At 40.6% G+C, this 24261-nt stretch overlaps 1 long non-coding RNA gene across 2 annotated transcripts in view; it reads left to right on the top strand.

Moving 5' to 3' along the window:
• The window catches only part of LOC116183766 (uncharacterized), a 44106-nt gene that overhangs the window by 7096 nt on the left and 12749 nt on the right, over positions 1–24261 (top strand). The window contains exon 2 of one of the 2 annotated variants that reach the window (XR_014955514.1): positions 6255–23736. The exons of the other annotated variant lie outside the window; for it this stretch is intronic. This is a non-coding gene — a long non-coding RNA (uncharacterized LOC116183766). Of the gene's footprint in view, positions 1–6254; positions 23737–24261 lie in introns of those variants that run through there. 2 annotated transcript variants of the gene reach the window in all.

Genomic DNA, 24261 nt, shown 5'->3' with positions numbered 1-24261 from the left:
AATTTCTAGCTCTAATCTCCCTAGAAATGATAAGAAACTGCAGTGCTGGGTCTGCAGGATACCTGATGTGAACTGATTGACTTCGGTGGAAATAGGCACACAGTGGAGCCAAGCCTAAATGACATGCCACAGAATGCTGGCAGGCCCTTCTCTTGCACCAAAAATGATTGCTCAGGCTGTGAAAGACAAATTTTAAGTGACAGCACATGTCAGCATCTACACATAGGTATGGTAGGAAAGAGAGAAGGAGATGGTATAAAATCAGGAGAGCTTTGAAAATCACAAAAATCACCTGCAAAGATTTTGAGAGATTTCAGTGTTTGAACACATGATGCTCTGTCAAATTATGTTCATTGTGGAGACAGCTGAAAATACAGTGTCTTGTTTTACAGCTCCAGACCCCCCCCCCCTCCCCCCCAACTCTTCATCATTTGCGGTAAGTTTACTGGAGCTTGTTAATTTTCCTTTAAATGAGAAAAGCTCTTCAAATTTTGAAAATCCAGTTTCAGTGTTCCAAAATAAATGTGTCTTGAAGCTTTTCCATCCCCTTGGACTCTTCTCCTCCCCCTCCACACTGCCTCTTGCACTTTTGTCTTTGGAGAGCAGAGTTTAATATGCTACTGAGGAGATAGCCTGCATGCAAAATCCCTCAAACATAAACACACTTCAGGAACAGATTCACCCCACTGTGCTTCCAAATGTGGAAACCAACATTCCATCTGCACCCTTATCAGCTGGTCAATAACTGGGAAGTTGAATGAACATTCCTTAAAATGAAGATTATGAAAACATACATTACTGCTCAGCAATGATTGCCCAGCTTCCCAGCTCTCTCTGCTCAAGAGCAGTTGAGCTCAAAGTGGCTCAGGCTGGGGACTTTGAGAATGCCGTGCAGGAATTTGTCACACTGAGCTGCAAAATTCTCTTCAGGTGACCTCTCTGGTGGTTAAGAAGCCCTGTGTTCATTCAACTCAGGTATTACTCTGCATTTGCTGTCTTTTTAAAAGTTTGTTGTATCTTACCTTATAAATTATACATCATTATAAGAGATGTTTTTTAAAACCTGTCTCTGATTTTCCACTCAGGTTTGCAGCATTTAGATGATATCAATGACTTCTGAGCTGTCACCCTGACAGAAAAATCAGAGGCTATGTGAGCAAGCTTGTCACACACCCTGCCTGGTGATAAAGCTAGTTATCACCATTATTCTTTGACCTATTTTTTGGCTTGTAAAATGACTGGGTGTAAATTCCCAGCCAGAAACTGAAGATATTGTTTATTGATCTATTGTATAGGATTGCCTTGAAAGAGTTAGCATTTGTCTTAGGTGACTCACAGATTGCTCTGATGAAGGATGTGTGCTTTGGTTTGCTCTTAGTGCATCTCCCTTGCTCTCTATGTCCATATACATCCATAAATATATTATATGTATACAAAATAATTGGTTTGCTTTCATGACATACCCTTTAGACAAATCCTTTGATTTCTATGGGGGATTGTTTTTTAAAGAAACACTGTTAGTTCAAGCAAAAGCTACTGAGGCAGACAGAAAGAAACGACCAAAAGTATTTGAAATAGAGGACAGTTTATTACTTAGGGCAATGGGATAAGGGTGCAGGAGAGTGGAAATTCAAGTGCTGAATCATGTGGACGTGCTTAGTTTGTAGTTCGTAAATTGTTTAATCTATGTGGTGACTCAGTTCCTTGTTTATGACAGGAGGACAAAGCTTAACAGCCTTGTTAATAAAATAAAATCTATGAATCCATATTAATTAATATGGACATGAAGGTGATGGCAACTTACTCAGAACTTACCCAGTTTATCTATTCCAGCCAGACCTTGCTGCTGGATGTAATTTTGCATCCTGCCTTAAACAATATTCTGTTGAAGATCTCATAAAATGTTGGTCTCTGTGGTACCTGTTCAAACTAAAATTAGGTCCTCATTGGGTTGTGACATAAGACAACAAAATTAAATTGAAGATGTAACTCCACATGTACAGTTTTTGGGCAAAACACCAAAGCAGTTGTCCCAGAACAAAATAGGTCTTTAACAGAGAAGTCTTTGCACCAATCAAATACATTAATGAAGGAATACAATTCTTTGAAGGATCAGTTTGAAATGTATTTTGGAAGAACCTAAATTTGCTATACAAGTAGTGTTCAGCTGCAGGGTATGGATCCTTAAGATCTACTTCCAGAGAGTATCAGGTGCTATTTAACATTAAATAAGGGTTTTCTCTCAATCTGAAGTTCAATTGCCCGTATTTTCTCTATCCCACCCTTAGTTTCCTGAGTCACAAGGATGTATCTTGTACCTGTATATTAATGGCAACATTTGGTTTATGTTACAAACCTCTCTTCCCACAAGTACGTGGTGGTGTCATGTAGAACGCACATTCCCATAATCATTTCATATGTTTTCAGTCTTATAAATAAAGTTTATATAATGAAAATACAATATAATTATACACATGGGAGTTCTGGTTTGGAAGAGGTTCAGCAGAATTCTTTGATAAAACAAGCCCCCGACCACAAAAGCTGCATGCAGTGATTTGACAGTCAAACATGTATAATCACTTACTCTAAATTAAAGGCAGTGTCACCACAGTAAGAGCAGCACACTGAAATCCCTTCTGTCACTTTTGGCCAGCAAGTGACAAATACTGTAAACCTAACCAAAATGTATCTTTGAATAAACTTTGAGGAACTTTTTCAAAAGGTCCTTGGGGTGGCGGGTTATATAAGGAAATGGGAGCCCAAAATATCTTTTTATACAGGGTTATTTTATTATACTAATTGACCTCTCATCAGCCTGGTCCTTTTTTATTTTTTCTTTTTTGCTTTGCACCAATTTCTAGTACCCAGAAAAGGATAATTTTTTTTTTTTTTTCAGAGGAAAAAATCATCTCATTAGGCAGAACAGAGATGTCAAAATCTGTGAAGTACAACATCCTGTGGTTAGGTGGGACTTGCAATTTGGTGTTCCTGCCAATATCTCTCCCCAAAACACATTAACCCTTTTTCACTCCACCAAAACTGCCCCTTTGAGCAGAAAGTTCGTGGGCAAGATGCTCCATGGGTACAGAATTTTGCAGCTTCTCTGAGAGCGGCAGGATGATTCTGATTTACACCAGATATGGATCTGGTTCACAGCATGTCTCAGTCTGAATTCACAAAGCGTGGAGTAATGTGAAACAAGGAAGTGACTTTTGTGAAAAGCATTTTGGAAAGGAAAACCAAAGATGATGGATGTACCACAGGGGCAGAGGGAGTGGAGCCTGCCTCAAAGAAGACCTTGTAGAGCTGCCAGCCTTGCCACAAAATGGGCTGCTGCCCTCAGAGAGGAGGGGAAGGTTTCTCCAGGACAAATGCAGCCACACCAAGCACCCTAATAACCACTTTGTAGATATTTTTATGTACCGTCACATCAAAACCAGACAGAACTTCCAAAACATTTGAATTTGACCCATCACTTTTTAATGGAAGGAGGAGAAGGAGAATGGGTGGGAAGAATAGTCATTGTGAACTGCCATAACACTGGGCAGTAAGCCATGCTATTCAACAAATGAGACAATACATTAAAAAACAAAACTCTGTTTTCAGGGGCCTTCTATATATATCAAGAGCTAGATTCACAGACCACTGAAGTTAATGGGAATCTTTCCTGTGACTTTAACCAGCTACTGGCCCTGCTATTACAAAAGAGGAATTAATATAAGTTTGCACTTACTTAGTGTCTCGATTAGAAAATTGCAAATACTACATCAGGAGTTAGTTGCTAATTGAATCTAGCTAGTCAGAATGCACACTCATTTTGCTCACCTGTCTGTAGTGTATTTTATTACTGGAGCTATTAGCATAAGCCAGTAGCAGAAAAAAGATTTTTTAAAAGACAAAAAATGCACATGATGGCAAGAAAAATAGTTAATAATTTGTGTTCCACCTGACATTTAAAGCTCTGCAAACATAATTAGTTGGGGTTGGAGGGGGGAAATCTGATTTTCAAATGTTGGATACCTTTTTATAGCTTCTTTCTGTTTCTTTCCCTCTGGAAGCAATTAGTTCAATTATATTACAAACCTTATGTCTTCAGCTATGCAAGTGACCATATTGCCATTCCAGTTAAATGTGCAGCAGTCCTTTGTGAGGAACAGGATTGTTCATTTCCATAGGAATTTAGGATGGGGAGAGTAAATCATCCTCTTCCTGATCCAACAGTGCAAATGGAAAAGGTGACCCTCCTCCTTTTGCCATGACTTTGTTGGAGGTCCTGCCTTCACCAATCTGCTGGCGAAGAGGGCAAGATGAAACTTTCCAAATTACTTAGCTGTGCAAAGTTAAATTTTCAATCTAATTAGGGGAATTAATTTCTCCTGGGAGCTGTAACAAATTTTACCCAAGTTAGCTCATCAGGAAAGACTGAGCTGTGAGGGTACCTGGGACAACTTGCTGTTTCCACAGGCAAAGAGGGGCAGTCATCAGAGAAATGGAAAAACAATTCCTCATGCCCACTTAAAGGTATTTCTTCCAGGATGTTCTTGGACAAAATTTCTGTAAATACACAAGACAGTCAGTAGATCCTTAGACCTGTTCAGCAAAGCTCTCTTGATCAAGCTTAAAGTGTGCATAAAACTCAACGGTTTTCCAAATAATCTTAATCATGCACTTGCTTTTTGCCAAGGCCTTCCCTGATATGGCTGGAGTATATCCAACAGTATTTCTCTCTGACTCCGGGAATTTGAGGCTGCAGCTACACTGATTCCACCAGATCACAGAAATACTTGTGTTTTCCTTCACCTATCACTTCTTTTCTCTCTTATATTTGTGACCTCATTAATAGAAAATCGATATTTAGTGTCATTAAGGATCAGGACTAAAGACATTTGTGGAGGAGAACTTTGTCAGTGAGCCAGTCACAGCTCAACTAAAATGATATTCTGGTATTTCTACAGTACAGGAAATGGTTGTATCACTTTTCCCCTTCCTCTCATATGTAAATCCAAGCATATTTAATATCCTGGACACTTCCACTTGTTAATGTTGGCAGCAAGTGACACTGCTGACCTGGAGTTATCACTTGACACTGGGAAATCAAATGGCAGCAGTAAATTAAGGTGGCACTGAAGTTACTGTATATATTGTCATTCCTTCCGTGGCAATATGTGCCAATAAAGAAAAAAATAATAATTCTCCTCATCACACTTTGTGTAAATATCACAAGGATAATGTCTGTGCTTCATCCAAGAAATGCCAGCTTCAGCAATTTCAGTGTAGAAGACTGGAACAGTTAATATCCATTGAATTCTACACTTAAGTACATCTGAAATACCACAGATGTAGATGTTACCACTTTTCATTCTTCATGGCAAAAAGGTTTTTTCTTTTACTTTGACTTTCCTGTCTTTCTGAAAGGATTTTTTTCTCTCTCTCTCTCTCTTTTTTTTTTTTTAATTGGAGAAGAAATGTTTAATCTCCTTGTTTAGGGCCAGCAGTAGTTCCTCATCCAAAAGCCAGTGCAGAAGTGCTCACTATATCCAACTGACATTTTTTTCTCTTACTCAGGTAAATGTCTCAGCACGTGCTGAAATTTAAATACAAACTTTAGCTCAAATTGGGGTACTTTACAAAGCAAAATCCTAAATTGCTCCTGCTAAAAATTTTGGAGAAAAAATGTAAGGAGAAGCTCAGATAATTGCTGGGGAAAGTAGATTCCTGGAGAAAGGCAAACAATCTGGCTCCCTGTTGACTTTGCCTGGGTCAAAGGGAAAAGTTGAGTCACTGGCTTCTGCTTACATTTTTTCTTTCATCTTATTGATAACAGGAATATGAGTCCAGCTCTCCAAGGTTTTCTGTCTGAGTTCCCCCCTTTGCTTGCCTGCCTTCCCAAGACCAGTCCATTTCCTCTCTTTTATCTTACACTGCAACTTTCAGCTTTGCTTTTCAAAGAGGCTTGAGCTGACTCTGTGCAGAGGTAATGGCTGCTTGAAGGAAGAGCTAAATGTTCATTTATAAAAGTATTTTGGCACATGAGTAGGTAAAAGGGTCCCAGCCACACTGCAGGAAAACAGGCATTTTCATTCTTCCTGTTTTTCAGCAAGTCCTTGGAATAAATGATTTGATATTTGGAAAATAAAGAGGCGCCTACATCTCTGTTTCAAGAGCTTCATGGATGGGGATGGTGTAGAAGTTTCATGATTATCTTATATAATTTGGCTTCATAATTGCTGATAATGGTCAGGGTTTCCATGCAGGAGGAGATGTTCAAGGCACCAGCAGGACCATGGATGAATGCCTGACGCCAAAGGCAGGCCCTTCAAACCCAGCGCAGCTCCATGGTGATGTTCCAGCAGCATCTCTGTGGCACTTCCTGGGAAGGACGTGGGGCTGCTGGATGTGGAACCACTGGTGGAGGTGAGACAAGCTGCTAATCCTGAGCAACCCACACACACCCACTGCACACCCAGCCAGACTGAACCTCCAGTCCTCAGCCTCCTCCATCTGCTCTGTCGATCCCTTTTGACTTATCTCTTTTTTAAAGGCAGCGATTATGCGCAAATCAAATGAGTCTGTTTCTTTAGGTCCATTAATTATTACATTCCATTTACATTTTCTATTTACTTTTTCCCTTCTCTATGGAAGCTATTGAAGGTCTGACGATTCAGAATGCTCTGGGAACACTGTGTGGCTTTCCTTCTTGTTTGCCCATTGTAACAGAGCTCATTTTTCAGTGGAGGTTTCCCATTATTTCCAGGAAAAATGTGGTCAAACCCATGTACTCCCAAACCTTTTGATCTCCTGAATCCTCTTCATATCCCAGATAAAAAAGTCAGTGATTAAGACAGAGTTCCTAAAAGGACACATAGTCAGGTTTCCCTTTGACCAAAATGGTTTCCCAGTGAATCAAACCTTTCTCAGCTCATGGGGGGGCCTGACAATAGACCCTGAAAAGATGGATAGAGCAATTGTCCTGCTTAGTGATCCACGAAAGGAAAGGGGTCCTTAGTGAAGGGAGACCTACACTAAGTCTGACCTGACACTGCAGGAGTAAGACAATGAAAGGTCAAGGAGACTAACAAGAGGAAAAATGCAGACAATGGGTGCTACAGCCAGCACACAGCTCCTGCCATGCAGACTATGGGGCAGCAGCCTTAACTGCCTCAGACATGTGAAGGACAACTGAAGCGGAAAGAACTTGAAGTTTCCTTCTTAAGAATTGTGGCCCAGCATCTCCAGGATTTACCCAGGCCTCACAGAGAGGTCAAAGTGATGCAGCTAGGCCTGAGGTGAATGGAAAATAAAGATTATCTAATTGGGGAGGAGAAAAATATAGACGTATTTTAGTCCGAACTAAAAGGGCAACTACTTGACGGGATCTGCAGCAAGTTCCCAAGGCATTTTGTGGGAGGAACCCCACAAAAAAGAGAAAGCTTTTGCCTACTTATTCGAAAAACTCAATATTGATATATGTGGGTCTTGCAACCATCATATTTTCCTTCTGCATGAACAAAAGATCCGTAGTTTACAGTATCTGGGGCTCAGCTGAATTTCCTTCAAGCACCCAGCAATTGTTTCTTTCTATGTATGAAAGAATCCTGGTCCTTGTCATCTGTCTGAAGACAAAAGGAGAAATCTCTGTGGCTTCTGCAGGCATCTCCATTATAATTTCCTGTAGCTGGGCCGTACCCTCCTGAAACAGCCCCTTCCTCCTTGGGTCAGACCCAAGTGCTACTTTTGAATGAGTACACCAAGAAGACACTCTTTAATTAACAAATAATATTTTAAAAGCTTCATCAGAGGACTCAGAAAGAAAATCTACCTCAATTATATTTGTCATAAATAGCTGAATGTTTTTTCCATTCTAAACCACATTTTTCATCTTTCAACCAGATCTTTTGACACCAGACACGAGCAATGAGGTTTGTTAATTATTATTTCTGTGGCAGGAACTGACAGGTGGAATAGACATTTTCTTACCCATAAAAGTAAAATAAAGTGGTATTTTAATACTTGACAGGTTCAAGTAAGACAATTTGCTCTTCTTCGGAACCTTGCACTTTCATAACATTGCTAAAATCAGATATAGCTGCAGATAGAAGGAATCGGGATGGTAGTGTTGGTTAGAGGCTGGCCCATGGAAGTTAAACAGTACACCTGTATTTTACTCCCAAGGCAATTGCTGGCTTGTTGTATGATTCCAGACGAAGGCCTAGAGCTCCTTCTGGCTCATCCTCCCTGCCTGGAAATCAAATCCTGTTTCTTAAGGAACTTTTTGGATCTTGAGTTAGAGGTACAGCAGATTATTACTTTCACCTATGTATTCTATTCTATTATCAAAGGAAGTGAAAATTTAAGAAGCATGTTTTGGGTTGAGGAATGGTGTGAATTTCAACTTGCATTAGACTGCTAATGAAAATTACAATTGAAGAGTAAAATACTTCTCCTTATTCTGAGATGATGGCTGAATCAAACCCAAATTCCTTTAAAGGCCATCTCAATTAGAAACTATTAGGTAATTTCTTTGGAGAGTGGAGAAGGGGGTAGATGATATTCCTGCTACAATTAATGAGGCTTTTATAAATGAAATTATCTCTGCATTCCAGTGATGACCCCAGCCATGGACGAAAGCTGAGTTTCCCATCTGACCTCTTGTTTTAAGTTTCCACCTGTGTAACTCTGTGTTGTGGTTATTAACTCTCTAGGGCCTGTAGGTGAGCACAACACTGAGAGAAAATGAAGGATGGAGCTCTCCTTTAAGGAACTTGCAGTTTAAGGAGCATTATTCCCAGAGCTACCTCCATTTGTGCTGGAAGGAATTCCCCTGGAGATCAAATTCTAAAGTGATGACTGCTTACAAAAACCCAGAGCGGGAGGGAGGGAGGTATTTCTGCCGTGCTGGAGGAGATAATTTGTCCAAACAAAGAGAGATAGATGAGTGCTCAGGAACGTATGGTTGGGCCAGGTCTAGGGGCTCCTCGGGCCTTTGGGCTGAAACACTGACAGCTGAAGGCAGCACCCAAAGCAGGTGAGGAACTCAGGCAGATCCCTCATGGCAGGCACTGTCCCCAGGCGCTCCCCGCTGCGCCTGGCGGAGCGTTTTCCATCAGGAAGAGCTGCTCCACCCAGCACGAGGGCCAGGACCCAAATTTTAGCTGCCACACATACTGCAAGTGTGATTCATGCCTCCAAACACGAGGCAGGTGCTTAACTAAGATCCAATGAATCGTGTTCTGGAAGTGCCTGGTTTTTTCCCAGCGACTTTAGCTCAGATAGAGGAATGAAGAGCAGCTGAAGCGTGGTGGAACTGCTCCCACAGCATATGCCTGTTATCTCAATATTTCTGATTATGTTTAAACACCTCACAAGATCTGGAAGGGAGTGGTGACTCTTCTAATAATTCTGCTGGTCAGGGTTTTACAGTGTGTTTTTGTATAAAAAAATAAGCGATGTCACACAGGTGCAATTAACCTGTAAAAAACAAATAAATCTGGGCTCCTTCTCTGTAGGCAATAAGGACCCCTGTGAAGCTCTTTTCTGATTATCACAGGTTTTTAATTGAGTTTAATTAGCCATTAAAATAATTTCCCAATGTTTATAGACTATTTTTCCTCACTGGAAAATCAAGATGATGTATTTTTCCAAAAGATATGCTCCAAATCAAACAGGGATTGATTCCAGGGGACTTGGGAGACTGATGCACTCACACCCATCCCTTGCAGCCTTCTCACTTCCAAGCAGGTAATGGGAATCTCTGTGGTTTTCCATGCAGGATGCTGGGGTGAAGGAACAGGTTGGGATGAAGTTGGAGGCTCCTTTGCCTCCAGACTGACTGGATCACAATTCTTTTAGGGGTTTGTATCAAGGAATATTGTCAAACATTTCTCAGAAGCACAGAAGTCCTTAAAATTAATGTATCAGAATTATCTTTGTTCATTCAATGTTCATTTTTCTTATTTCCAAATTTTTCCAAGGCATATAATGAATGAAATGAAGACCCACTAAATTATTTTTTTAGAGGTGAAGAGCTACAATCTTTAATGCATCCCAAAAACTCGGTTTCATTTCTCACCAGGAAATTTTTTTTTTGTTAATCAAAGAGGAACTTTGCTACATGGAGCCCCAGTTGGAACATTTAAATCCAGTTGGATCTGAGGATACTGAACATTTTGCTGTATTAAGTCAAAAATTTGGGCCAGATACTGCAATCAGTCTGCTCTAGATTGATTGGAGCAGTGTGAGTGTCAGTGTGAGTGCCATATCTAGGTCAGCTACAAGATCAGGTAATTTTTTACAGGAGATATATTCTCTCAGAATATGTTATGATTTGCAGGGCTCCCACAAGGCCATACCCCAAGCATTTAGTGAAATAATGTGCAGATCTAATTCTGTTTTATTCAAAAAGGAGGAAGCAATGGCAGCCACAGAACTGATTTTGCAGCTCTGCAGTTCTGGTGTATAAGGAAACAAAGAGTGCAAGTTTCCCCCTACATGAACACAGCTACAATAATTGCTTCAATTTTGTGAATGGCCACCAGCTTTTGGTCAATACCTGGCATTAATAACACTGTCAGGATTACCCTGATTAATGGAGAGTAATTCATGCCAATCAGGCAGCCTGTGAGGTGGCCAGTGCCATGTTAACCAGCTCAGTTCTTCTCAAATATCTCCTGACACTGTGGCCCTTTGTGAAAGGACAAGACCAAGCAGGACAGTAAAAATTGCTGTATAAAGGTTAATTACTCACATGCCTGCTCATTTTCACTGTTACCATTTGGTTCTCTTTCATCTCCCTGCTTGAATTTGCTGTTTTCTTTGCTCAATTCTCAATTTGCCCCTTCACTTGCTGTTTTTTCACTGAGTACAGATCATCTCTCATTACTGATCTACCTCTGCTGACATCTTATAATTTTTTAGCACCTTCCACTTACTTATTCTGATATTTTTCCTGCGTACTAACCCACAAAATGCCTCAATAACCTCTCTGAGTAAGGATGGCTCTGTCTGCTTCTCCATGTAGGTCAGCTCCACTGAGCTGGGTTACAGTTCATGACTTGCCCAAGGTTACACAGGAAATGTGTGGCAGAACTCAGAATGGAAACCAGATTTCGCGCTCTCCTGCCTTAACAACAAGGTTATCCTTTTTCTTTGTGATGCTTTTGGGCTGTTCCTATAGATCTACACATATGTTTCAAATGAGTTAAATTTCCATGAACTTGGTGCTTCGAACAAAAGTTGGTGGATAAACGACAAAGGACTAAATTATCAGGAAATGGCAAGAGCTGCTTGGAGATTTGCATACCTGGTCACAGTAGTTGTGCACATAAATAACTAATTGATTACATGCATAATCATAGGAATGGCGCGTGCAATCTTCTGAAAATTTCAACCCAAATTCACAGAAGGGTAACTGGAGAAAAGAAGTTAAAAGTTTAATTTGATTCACATGCCTGGTGAGCATGGGCTTGAGCCACAGAGCATGGTGTAACTAACTGGGCTAAGGTCTGGTGTGAGCAGCTCACAGACCTTGCTGAACGTGTGGTCACCCTGATAAACTATCTTAAAATGGGTTTTAATTTGTGTTTTCCTTCACTGAACACAATACTGATTTGCCTCTCATGCCCTTTAGGAAAACAGGTAGATATGTTCACCACTCTCTTGTGTGATTTATTCATCTTGTCTTTTTAAAGCAAACACTATTAGGAAGTCTGGGAATTTTTAAGACTCTTTCCATTTGCCAGTGACTTGAAAACTGGACCCCATGATGAAAATTGAACCCTAGGATGAAAACTGAACACCCTGATGATTAGAACTTTATTAAATAAAACTGCTAAGAGATGAGATGCTGAGCAGTGGCACAAAGAGGGATCCTCAATGTGAGCATCCCCTGAAGAACTCTGCACAGAACTCCACATTCTGCTTGCCAAAATAAAATGGTATGAAAATTTGCATTTTGAAAACTCCAGTGGTTCCTGTCTGAGGGGCAGTTTCACAGACTAGAGAGTAGACAGAGTAATTGCCAAATACTCTGCTGGTGTAAATCAGGAAATTATGTGTGTGTCCCAAAACCTGGTGCTTTACACCCAGGGAGGATCTGGCCTATAGCTTCCACGGTGGCAAGAGAACATGTTTTCATTTGCAGCGTGTCAGGGACAGATAGAAATGTCTTTAAGCCTGAAGGTCTTCAGTGCTGGGTTTGTGTTTTTTTGCTTCATTGACCCCGTTGCTCGCTGATTTGATAATGAGAAGAAAGTGTGCTGTTAACAGCTCCAGAGCAATGTGCTGCAAATTTAGGGAAATGAAAAATCTTTAACAAGACCTGAAAGGAAATCATTGATTTATGGCAGGAGCTTCAGTTAAGCGTGGATTAATTAAAAAGCAATGCAAAAATGAGCACGGGTCAAGAAATGAGCAAAGATTGAATTTTGCCAGGAGCAGGACCGTGAGCGGGCTCAGGCACATGGGTGGAGTGATAACAACACCTGGCCATCTGCAGAGAGGGTGAGAAAAATCCTGTTGGCAAGAGCTGAAATGTTACAAGTGAAATGCAACCAGCAAAGTGTCAGCAGCTGGTCTGGAGATGCTGCTCAGAGGGAAACACAGACATTCTCTTACATCATCCCCATAGGTGTGGTGTTGGCCTATTTATAGGACTAAGGTACATTTCCAACCCTTTGCACCTTGTTAACTGTCCCCATGCAGTTTCCAGCAGCTCCTGGTAGCTACTGGAGTGGTACAAACTTTGCAGAGAAATGCCAGGATAAACCACTAGAGGCAATAGATCAAAATCTCCTAAAAGATGTAGAATCCTGGTGAAAATCACTGGGATTCAAAGCACCATCCATTAGCTGCCATGGAGAGATCCAAGTCTGGATCCCACAAGAGGCAGCACATTCCTGGATTCTTATTGAGGCAGGACATTCCTGGAGGGCAAGGTCCTGCCCTGTGGCTTGTCTGCTTCAGTGCTTTACTTCCAGAAAGTTCAGGTTTCCCTTTGCCATGTACTGCTGCAGACATTCTCCTTGGTGTCCTTAAAAATATCTTCCTTTAGCCATTAGTCTTTTGGAATGATGAGGAATTGCAATGACTCTTCAAACAGCATCAAACTTCAGTGCTCTTCCTCCTCCTTCCACAATCATAAAGAACCAGATTTTGGGTTCTCAGAGACCATTTCGGACAGTATCATAATAGTGGGAATTGAGAAAAAAAAATGAAGGGGAACTTTTTATGATCAATTTAACTCAGCTAGCAAAAAAGAAAAACAAAATTGCTCACTGAGCTCATCTTGAACATTTTCTCCTTGAGTGGAGCATTCCAGCAGCGGAAAAAAAAAAAAGACACTTTTGGAAGCAGTGGAGGGAAGTTTACACAGATGGTAAGAGAGAACTGGCATTGTGCTTGGAGATGTGGTGGGCCAGAGAAAAAGCTGTCCTAAGTAGAAGGCACAAGATGCTGGGTTTAATTTAGAAATGCTATTGGCATTTTTGCTACTGGAATGAAGGGAGCCACAAGTCTGCAAATGAAACAACCCAAACCCTTCACCACAACCATGGAGTGTAGCAAAAGTACAGCAGCTTGGCATTTGCATGCTTTGATATATTTTCCTTTGTCTTGCCAGCTTCTGGAGTGCTCTCTCACCTATTTAGTTGCTTAAAGATAGCTTGTAAAGTACAAAATGTCAGCCTGAGCTGATGCTGTAAAGATTTTTCCAAAATTCCAGCCATTCCTTTGGTTTAGTGACTGTAAAGCTCTTGCAACTGTTATCATTTGTGGTGGTCACAAGGAAGTGACATTGTCCAATAAAATCCCCACCACAAGTTACTTAGCAAGGACATAATTTAAACTTTGGTTTGACAGCTTTTTTTTTTTTTTTCTCCATGTGAATTGACCAAATTCAGTTGTTTGTTAGATGCATTTGGAGCTGTTTGAGGTTTTTCTAACAGTACATGAGAAACAGGTTCCCAGTATGCCATCCTTCTCCTTGCTTATGAAAATAACTCCTTGGTAAAACTAGATTAAGATTTTGTTTTATTTATGTTAACAATAATCATTGTGGTTTAGTGGCATTTGAAACAGCTGGAACCTTCTGTTTCAGCTGGTGTTTTAATATGTCATTTTTGCTTGGACTTTGGTCCTGATTTTCTGGTCTATGTGAAACAGGTAAATAATTTATGTATCTCAGAGGAGTGCTTTTAATTTAGGAATTTAGAGAATTACCAAGGGTGGTTATTTTAATCTCTGCCACTTAGTCACTAAGGGCTAGGTCAGATTTAGGAATATAAAGTGGTACAGAAGTCAAATTCAGGCACTATGCCTGTAAACTAAAACTAAAGCCCTAAAACCTTGTTTGAAGTCTCTGCATTTTGAAACCCTGCACATGCCTAAAGGCACCTGAAACTTGATAAAATTCAGTGAGTAGATAATGTGTATGTCCAAGTCCTCCCTTGGTGGAGGAATCCAGGTGGGAAGGGAATCCTCCATGCCAATGCCACTCTACTCTGAATTTACTGCCCAGGGCTGAGTGAATGCCTGCATGTGCAAAACTGAAAAAAACGTCTAGAGGGAGCATCTTTAGCTCCACTAAATTTGAGCTGCTGCAGAACAACCAGAGAAAAGCTTGGGAGGGCTACAGGACTGTGGTGGCCCATTAGTTTAACTCTACTGGGTGTGTTTATTGTATGTCAATAAATGTCAAGTTTATTGTACACTGGGATAAGTTCCCAAGCTGCTCCTTATCTCCTGAAAGCACCTGCCCCCTGGGCAGGGCTTCCAGGGTAATTTGAGTGTGAAAGGAAAACAGTAGAAGCTGTGGCAAGAACTAGCATCTGCCCAAAGTAACCCCGTCTTGGCTTCCATGTCGCAGAGCCCAGAAAACTGCAAATTTCATAACGGAGGGTGAAGTTTTGGAGGTTCATATCTCTGGAGGTTGTTTTGTGAGGCAAAATTTCCTCTGAATCTCCAGAGGACCTGAGAATCTCTGAAAAGAGAGTTTGGAGAAAAGCAAGTATGACCTTATCTGGTGCTGTGCCGTAAAATATTGGTCACAGTCTGTGATTTCAAGGTTAAATTATCTGGGAAAATGGGCTCAAGAGGTGCAAGCAGTAGTAGGAGATACTATGCATGTTATAGCATCAAAAATGCAGAGTTTAATATTCATCCTATTTTATTTTCATTTTGTTCTGTGTCTTTGTAATATGCTCTTCCCTACACTTTCTGTATAAGGACTGTCAGAGGGAAAAAGAGACACAAATCTCATCTCCACTGCTTGCAAAGGATGTGGGATATCCAATAATCCAAATAAATAATAATTTAAATTAAAAATTGGAAATAATAATGGTGACAATAATAACAACAGTAATAACGTTTGAGACATTCAAAAGCAATAAGTTCTTAGTCCTACAAGGAAGCAGGTTAGGATTCAAGCATGTGTAGAGGTTTCCACCAATAAATATGGGTTGAAACACACAAAAAGCTCCAGGACTAGAAAGAAATATATATTTTCTTGCTTTGTGTGTTCTCTGTTTATTACAAAGGATTTACATGAAACATTAGAAGGCTCAGCCCTGACCAGGCAGAGCCAAGGCTGGCAGGAGAGGGAAGCAACCAAAAGGAAGTGCAGATAATGTCTCTCACCACTGATACCTTGGCCTGTGCAGATAGTTAATAGATCAGGTCTCTGGAGATAAATTCTTCCAAACCAATACAATTTCTTCTTTTCGTACCCTGCAGATGGTTTCCTTTGTTCGGGTCCTTTCAGCAGCTCTTGACAGCATCAGGGGAAGTGGGTCCCTCCTGGATGCATTTCAGGGCTGCCTGGGAGCTCTGCTCCCTCTCCCAGCCAGGAGCCCATAACCCCCAGCATGCGGGATGGTTCCTGGAGGTGCTGCTTGTCTTTCAGATGCAAAGTGGGGAACTCTTGCCCAAGACTTTGTCACCTTGAGATTTGGCTGCAGTGAAGCAATTCAAGGCAGGGCAGAGCCTGTGGAATGCGCTGGGCAGTGCAGATGGAGGAACAGCTGCACAACTGGGTTTTCATGTTGGGAGCCTTGGGTCCAGTGGTAGTTTCTGCCTGTACAGCCCCAAAGGCAGATAATGAACACGTGTTACATTTGCTGTGTGAATGCTGAGCTGTTAAACAACATCAGGCTGTAACAAAACCCTAGGAAAAGCCATATCCTGCTGTCATTTAATAATGGACATGAGGTTTGACCATAGCACAATGTGGGATGTGTGGCAACTTTTGCACAGGACTAGCTTGGAGTGACTTTTTGGATAATGCACCGAACATCTTCAGAAAGTGAACCTAATGAAAAAATGCTCTGACCAAAGCCCTGTGAGATCCAGATTTTTCCTTCTCAGGGAATGTCCTATGGTTGAGTTTTATTTCCACTCCTAATGAAAGCAATAAAACAATCCAGAAAGCTATTACAAAGCATGATTATGAATACAGTAATTGTTGGTCAATCAAGTGATTTGTTTGAATAAAAGCTAAAGATTTAGTTTAGATGTCAACTTGAAATAGTGTGGAAAATAGGGGGAAATGTTTTGGAATGTAAAATTGAAAATGTTGTTTTAAAAATACATTAACATTCAATTTTCAGCAAGCCAATTCTTTTGCTTTTCTCTTCAAAAGGAACATTAGTCAAGCTCATCACTGTTAGGCAGATGTTTTGTTTTCTTGAATTGGCAGTTTCTGAGAGTTTAAGTGTAACTGACTTGCATGTTAAATACCAAAAGATATCTTTAAAAGGTGATGTATTCCTAAGGAGTTAAAAGTGTTGCTGAGAACCTATGCTTTCCAAAAAATACTCAAAAGAATCCTACAGGTAAAGGTTTGGATTTTTTTTCCCTTGGTCAAAAATATTCGTATGGAAAAATTATAATAAGGATCAGAAAAGGATTAAACAATCACACTGATTTTTCCCTGGGTCTAGAACTTCTGTTTATCAGATGGTATTTTTTTACTGAGCTGGAACGAGCCAGAATACTGTGTCGCTTTTATTTTCACAAGCTAAGTCTGAGAAAAAGCCCTTAAATATTTTCTGGCCCACTGAAACAGTATCCTGGAGGAGCAGGCACTTGCTGGTGAGATAAATTCTGTTTTCTGGTTAAGTCCAGCTGCAACTGTTTGGGTTTTTAGCCATTGATTTGCACGGCAGCCTCGTGTAGCAGTGCTCCCTCGTGCTTGGCAGCAGGGGAGAAGTCAGCCCCGATGACACCTGTGGGAAGCTGCTCTTCTTGGGGCAGCAATTAAGCTCCATGGTAGCTTTTGAGAATCAATGGGAATTAAATGCAGATAACAGGCATTAATGGAGCATTTATTGGAAATAATTTAATTGGCGTTTAGTGGTGGCTTAGTTAATGGAAATTAATGACTAGCTATGGTTTGGGTACAGGCAGAACTCCTGGAATGCAGTGAAAGTCAATACAGGCAGTTCCAAATGGCAGGGATAAGGAAGTGCTTATTGATATTAGTGATCTTCAATATTTTCCATTGGAACTGGAATCTGATTCAGGCCACGTTGCTGTAGACTTCACCCAGAGCATAGGGGAAACAAATTGTTAATGATACTGCAAATGCAAAGTGTCACTAATCTAGTAACTTGCTATGCTGGGTATTGAAATAATTAATGCAGTAGATCACTCTTAATTATAGTCTTGTAGTTGCAGACAAACCGAAACTGAGGCTGGTATTGATTAAAAGAGGTGCCATATTGCAGACTTTTCTAACCCTGTAACTATATTGTTCTTGAATTTCATACAGTGTAGCTTAGCTTTTTACATCTGATTTGAATTACTCGAATGTCTTAAAGATCTGTGTTCCAGCCAGATGTGAGAAATGGCTTTGGTTTGGAAAGTTTCAAGGAAGGACCACCAAATAATGAGGGAAAAACCAACTCTATTATTTTCCCCCTAAACCTCAGTGGAAAATATTTAAAAAAATAGTATCCCAATCTATTAATACACTTAAGATCCTGTCAGGAAACTGTTCCTTACCTGCAAAGTTTCTTTATCTTTCTTTCCAGCCTAAGATTATATACTGGACTTGATAAACCTCTGTAACTGAGAGAATTAAACATTTCTACACATAGCAATGCTATTTACTGTGCTTTATGCATGTTCTGTCACACAGCCAACACTCTAACTAGGCAGAATTTCTCTAGTTAAGCACTGCTGGCTTAACTACAATAATTGGCTGTACTGAGAGAATACACATAGCCCAGTTAACTGTAGTAAAGCCACAGACTTTTTTTCTCTTTTTTTGTCATTAGATATTTTTTTTAACTTAGTTATTTTTTTTAAATAACTAAAGTATTCAATCTAATGTGAAGAAATTACCTTTGAACAGAAAGGTTTGTATATAATTTCCTGTAAGGAATCAGATCATGTGCTACTTCTGCACCACATTTTGTTTTGTTGTCTTTATTTGAGGGAAGTACTTTATCTCTCAGAATTGATTTTCTTTTGCAAAGTCATGTGATGAAGATTAGAGACATTCTGGTTTCCAAAATTTTATGCAACACATATAGAAAACCTTCCATTCCTGTGAAATTCCCAACGGTGAACTGGGAATGACTGCTAGCAACTGACTACAAAAAGTGTGAGTGAAGCAAAGTGAAATTATCTACAAAGGGTAAATAAAGGTTAGAAATTTCTTTGGAAATATTTCCAAAGCTCTGTTGAACATGTCGCTGAAAAACTGAAATAATTACCTGGTTTGTTATGCCATATACAATGTTTAATAATGGCATGAATTTCAAGCAAGTGGTAAAAACTGTAATAAGCAGGTTACTAGTACCTCACAAAGATACCATCTGTACTTCCCTGAGAGAAGTCCAAGGAGTACAGAGACCACGTTTCAAGTACTAAAAATGGCTGGAGAATATAATTGGCATTATTCCTTTTCATTATACCTGGTGATTTGTTCCAGGATTTACAGTCCTGACCTTGATGAGCCATAAACAGAGCCTTCATTTAAAAGGGATTAAGGCTGGTTATGTGTGATAACCCACCTTAACACAAATGCTGTCTTTTAGAAGATGCCAAGTTATGGAACACCTCCTGCCCATTCCATTGCCAATGGCTACAACACTGCTTTGGAGATCACCTCCTTGCCACCCAGGAAAAACAGAACATGCTATGGATGAGTCTTCCCAGAGCACAAACCCTGTCTTATGAAGGCCACCCACCACTGCAATATTTGGGATTGACAGACATGGCAGTGCTTTCTGCATGGCTGAGCTTCCTGGGGCAAAGCCTCGGTCAAGAGACCCCCCCAAAAGGTGATTCAACCACCCTGAATTCCACAGTCTAGTGAAGGCAGAGCTTTGGCTTGTGATTTGGGCAAGGTACAGCCCAACTTCACACCGAATGTGGCCTCCCCAGCTCCCAAACTGGTGCTGAGGTCAGGTCAGCTCAGAACTAAAGAGCTGGAGTTGCCTGTACATCTGTTGAGGCCCCCAAAGTCTGAAATACAAACCATAAGGGCAACCAAAGGCTAAGAATGAAACCTTTTTCCTACACACAGATCTCAGCTGAACCTGGTCCTGATTGTTGCTCCTCTCTAGCAGGAAATTTGGGGAAAGATGGCCATTTCTCAAATTCCTTCCCACAGCACACACACACACAGAGCGGGGTTTGTGAAATTGCACCTTCACCGAGGGTTTTGTTACAGGCTGGGTTAAGCCCTGTTGAAAATGGTAGGTTTAACCACTGCCCTTCTCTTCAGCAGTGCTGGAGGAGACAGTTCAGCACATGTTCCTGCCCAAAACAAAGGCATATGTAAGGTTGCCCAGGAATTCCAAAGATCTGGGTGGGGAACCTTGCAGACTTTGTTTTGGGCAGGGATGCATGTGGAAAAAAGACAGAGTGGGCTAAGCAGCAGAGATGGGGCTCAGAATAGGCTGGGAGGAAGGTGGGCAGCCTGCAGGAGCTGTTGGGAAGAGCCTGGAGAGAGGAATTTCAGTCCCTGAGTTTTCCTGGGGAACAGGACCAAGGAAACCTTCTCCCCTTCCATGAGAGAGGAAATGTGATGTAGCAGTGGTTCAAAAGTGAGCAGCTGTGAGTTCATGCCTGTTAAAAGCTGTACACAATTGTAGTCATCTCAAGTAACAAAAAATGGAATAAATTGCACACAAGAAAGTGGAATTGATATTTGCTTGCCTGTGTTCCTGGAAAGCAGGGCCACAATAGCTTGTCACCAATACCTCTAACCATTACAGAATACTGAAAGTCTGGTTATTTTTTAGGCCAAAAATGAGACAGTTTAAGGAAGCCCTTACAGGTCCTTTTTTATATTAATTGAAAGTCACAGTCTGACAAGATTATTTGAAAATTCCCAGACAATTCAACCTCTATTATGAAGACTATGAGCAGTGAATTTGGTAAATTCTGTATACAGGTGGAACAAAGGGTCTGAGACCTTCTTTAGTTAATATATGCAAGTGGAATATTTGAACAATCTGATAACAAACACTGAGACAGGCCCCAGACTGCTTATTTAAGTCACAGTTGTAACAAGATCTCTGGAAGATTTACCTGTGGTAGGACTGCAAATGTGGTTACTCTGAGATTTTTGGTCAGATTTTCAAACTCATATAACTGTACTTAATTTCTGTATGTTTCAGCTGGGGCCAGCATCTTTATCATTGCAGAAACAGGGATTTTACAGCCCTTTATTCCCTCTAGCATTCATCTTGAAGGCCATGGAGCCCTCACTCCTAGACTTGCTGATATAAAGATAATCACTTTTGGAGTGAACTTCCTAGGAACCAAGTCCTCCTCCAGATGGAGGCAATGGAAATGCTTTTGCTGACTTCAGTGGCAGTAAATCTAATTTTTTATGACACCTCTTCCTGCAACAGATACGTTTACTGAAGCATTCAGTACTAATTGCCTGCATTTTTTCCCTCATGTTATTAAGTGTGATTTGTAACATATTTCTCATTTTTTAACAAGAAAAAATAGCAACTTATGGAAAGGAAAGACTGTCTATGTTCAGCAAATCTCTTAAATATTGAACTCATTTCATTTGTCTTCCTTTCTTTATCTATCCATTTAAAAGGAAGATGTTTATGATGCGAGGTTTTGCAAATAGCTTATAAAAAATAAACCTGATTTTGTTGTGATGCAGAGAGAGAGGAGGGAGAAAACCTATAATTTCAGCAATTTATTTTTCTTTTTTGCACTAAGTTACAACTCAGCCTGAGTTGAAATGACAGACCCAATCCCAATCCCAATCCCAAGAATCAAGATTACCAGTGGAAATGCCAACTGACTCCTCAGAACAGGGCTGTTAGAGTGGCATCATTCTTTTACTGGAGCGAATCCAAAGGGGTTTTACTCTCAAATTAAGCATTATGTTATCACTTTTCTAGTCTCACATCATTTATTGGAAAGCAATTTTTTCCCATGATTCACAGCCATCCACATGTGTGTGACAGGAAAAATTAACGTGTAGTATTTTTTCTGCCCCTGGGTATCAGTCCTCAAGGTGTTGATGCTGATGTGGGATGAGGATGCTCAGCACTTCTCCAAGCTGGGACAAATGGACACGGTGAAAGTGGTGACTAAGGGCTGTTATAAATGCACTTTGGGGTTCTGGTGTTGCAATCCAGGGCTGCTCACATGTTGGTTTTGTGGCTTATTTCTTCACAGAGAACCACTGCTGATTCTGTAATTTGTTAATGTTTCCATGACAAACTTTCCATACTATTTTTACTTGTTAATTTTTGACCAAGGCAGGAATTCTGCTTTCAGCAGAGCAGGATAAAGCACTGACCTCCACACAACTGAATGTTTTTCTCTCCCTTCCTCATCCACCAAATTCCACCTTGTGTGTATTCACCAGACACTGGCAACCTCACCTAACGTGGAGCGAGATACACTCCAAGCTCAGTCACTCCCCTTCCCTGTGGAGATAATGGGAAAAAACAGAAACTTCTAGGCTGTGATTGACCTTACCTCTCCCAGACATCTGGGAGAACTGAGAGCCAATAGTGCCTCACACTGTGGTGACCAATTCAGACTCTTGCACTGTGGATCTCCCCCTGCTCAGCTGAACCCCATGCCTGCTTTTCTTAATGTGACCTTAAGTACAATATAACTCCATCTCAAGCCACTTTTTCTGTGATATATACACATTTACAAACCTTAAATCTGCTTGTCTTGAAGGCATTTTGATAAACGGGTGCATCACAGGACTTCAGAAGATAACTGAAGTCACCACAGGACAAAGCAACATTGGCCACACACTAAAAGCTGTCCCTCTGGCTCTCACTGAAATTAATATTTTAGTATCAGCAGGAAGGAGTGTTCCACAGCTGGGATCTGGTAAGGTGGTCACAGTCTTCTGCATGGGCTCACTCATGACAGAGGATTCTTTTGCAAACAAGAATATGCCATGCTGCAAACAGAAACCAAGGAAGTTCTTTTGTTACAAGATGTTAAGTGACATGTTTGGTACTTCTGCCTTGAGTGGTCTGGGCTGCCTTTAAAAATTAAGATGTGAAATTAGTTTCTTCAATCCTGTCTAAAAAGCCATAAAGCCTCCTAAATTGAATCCTGTCCTTCAAACTGCTTGTTATTAAAAAAAAAAACTTGCTTATCTGTAAGTTCTGCCAGTGGCTTTAAAGCAGATTTCCCCACAGTTCTGAAAGGTGACAGAGCAAGATGTCACTCAGTTTTGGTGAGCACCCAAATCCAAACTTTGCAGACACAAACTTTTGCCACCAACCAAATAAATCTCTCATTTTGACTACAGAAAAATCTAACTTTCCATCTTTGGAAATTTGAAGTCTCGGTTTCCCTCTACTTCCTGCCAGAGAGCATCATTACAGCAACTCCTTGCAGAGTTCCTGTCTAATTGAACCACTAGTGGCATGCATATGTGCTAAATAAAGGAATGTAATAAAAAATTTATGAGTGACTTACACTTTGAAGCAATAAAGTGTTAAAGACTTTAAAAGATTTTTTTTTCCTTTTCCCCCCTGCCCAGGTCCTTCAGACCAGGAATTGTTTGCAACGCAAAGAGCTCATTTGGGATTTGACCACTGTTATTAGTATTCCCTTTTGCAGTGTACTTTTTCAATTTCCACATCTTTTTCAATTTCCATGAATATTGACAGAGGTCTATGCAGTGAGGTGATGAGAAACCCTCTCAGTGATTTTCAAACTATGCAACCCATAATTCATTCACCTTAACCTGGGCCCAAATATGCATAAAACTGGGGATCAATTGTCTCAAAAAGTTAATGCAGCCAAAAGTCCAACCAATCCCCGCTGGGTGTGAAGCACAGGTTGAAGTTACAAAGGTAGCTTTTGGGTGGCTCCAGGGTTTGTAATGGATGCTTTGCACAGCTGTAATGATGAGTGGGTGAGGAGAGTTAAGAATGAATCTAGTGTGGGTGGTGGAAATATTTGCTGGGCATGTCACAGCCAAGGGAGAAGTGCAGGGGCCTCCTGGCCTCAATGATGGGAAAGACGTCAAGGTTCCCTGGGCATGGGCTCTGTTTATTTATTTATTTCAGCTCTTACACGTTCCCTGTAGGAGAGCAAAAAAATGTGAATTTGATACTGTGTCTTTTGAAAGCAGGGAGCTGATTGTGGCTGAGCAGCAGAGCTCTCTTATAATCTGCTTCCAAACGTGTGGGTGCCTCTTGGGTTTCCTCAGCTATTTTATGGCCCATTTTCAAAGATTTTTGTAAAACCAGGCCAACAACTTCTGCATCCCCTACCACATCAGTGAAAAGTTGGACTGTGTTTCAGAGCCATGTAAATTCCTTCTATAAGAAACATTTACATTTTTACAAAGTGTAAATTTAGCAGACCATGGGGTGAATTCCTCCCTCATCACATTGCAGTTGCCACGGGGATGGGCTGACTAATAGTTTACCACGAGTGAGCAGAAAAAAAGATCAGCATGTGTACCTGAGGATTACAAAGGTTTCTTCCAGGATTGCCGTGACTTGTTCAGATAGTTGATAAGATAATTAATTCTTACCGTTCCTGTATTTTCATGAGAGTAAACCTTATCTATGAATAAACAAAACCCCAAGCCTAGTTTGTGTTTCTTTATTGTATTATAATATGGCTCTATAAGTGCAAAAAGCAATCTCCTGACTTCTTGACTCTTAGTGGTGGTTGTTCCTAGACAGGTTTCTTGCACGCATGAAATATATACAACAACTTTCATGTCTAAGATCCTAGCAGTTTAAACACAGTCCAATTTTTTATTGGCAACACATTTTTGCAGTTAGGACTTGA

This window comes from Lonchura striata, chromosome 5, assembly GCF_050655825.1.
Source record: "Lonchura striata isolate lonStrDom1 chromosome 5, ASM5065582v1, whole genome shotgun sequence".
Classification (NCBI taxonomy): Eukaryota; Metazoa; Chordata; class Aves; order Passeriformes; family Estrildidae; genus Lonchura; species Lonchura striata.
The sequence above is the reverse complement of the archived record's forward strand: the minus strand, read 5'-3'. Positions and strand labels throughout refer to the sequence as shown.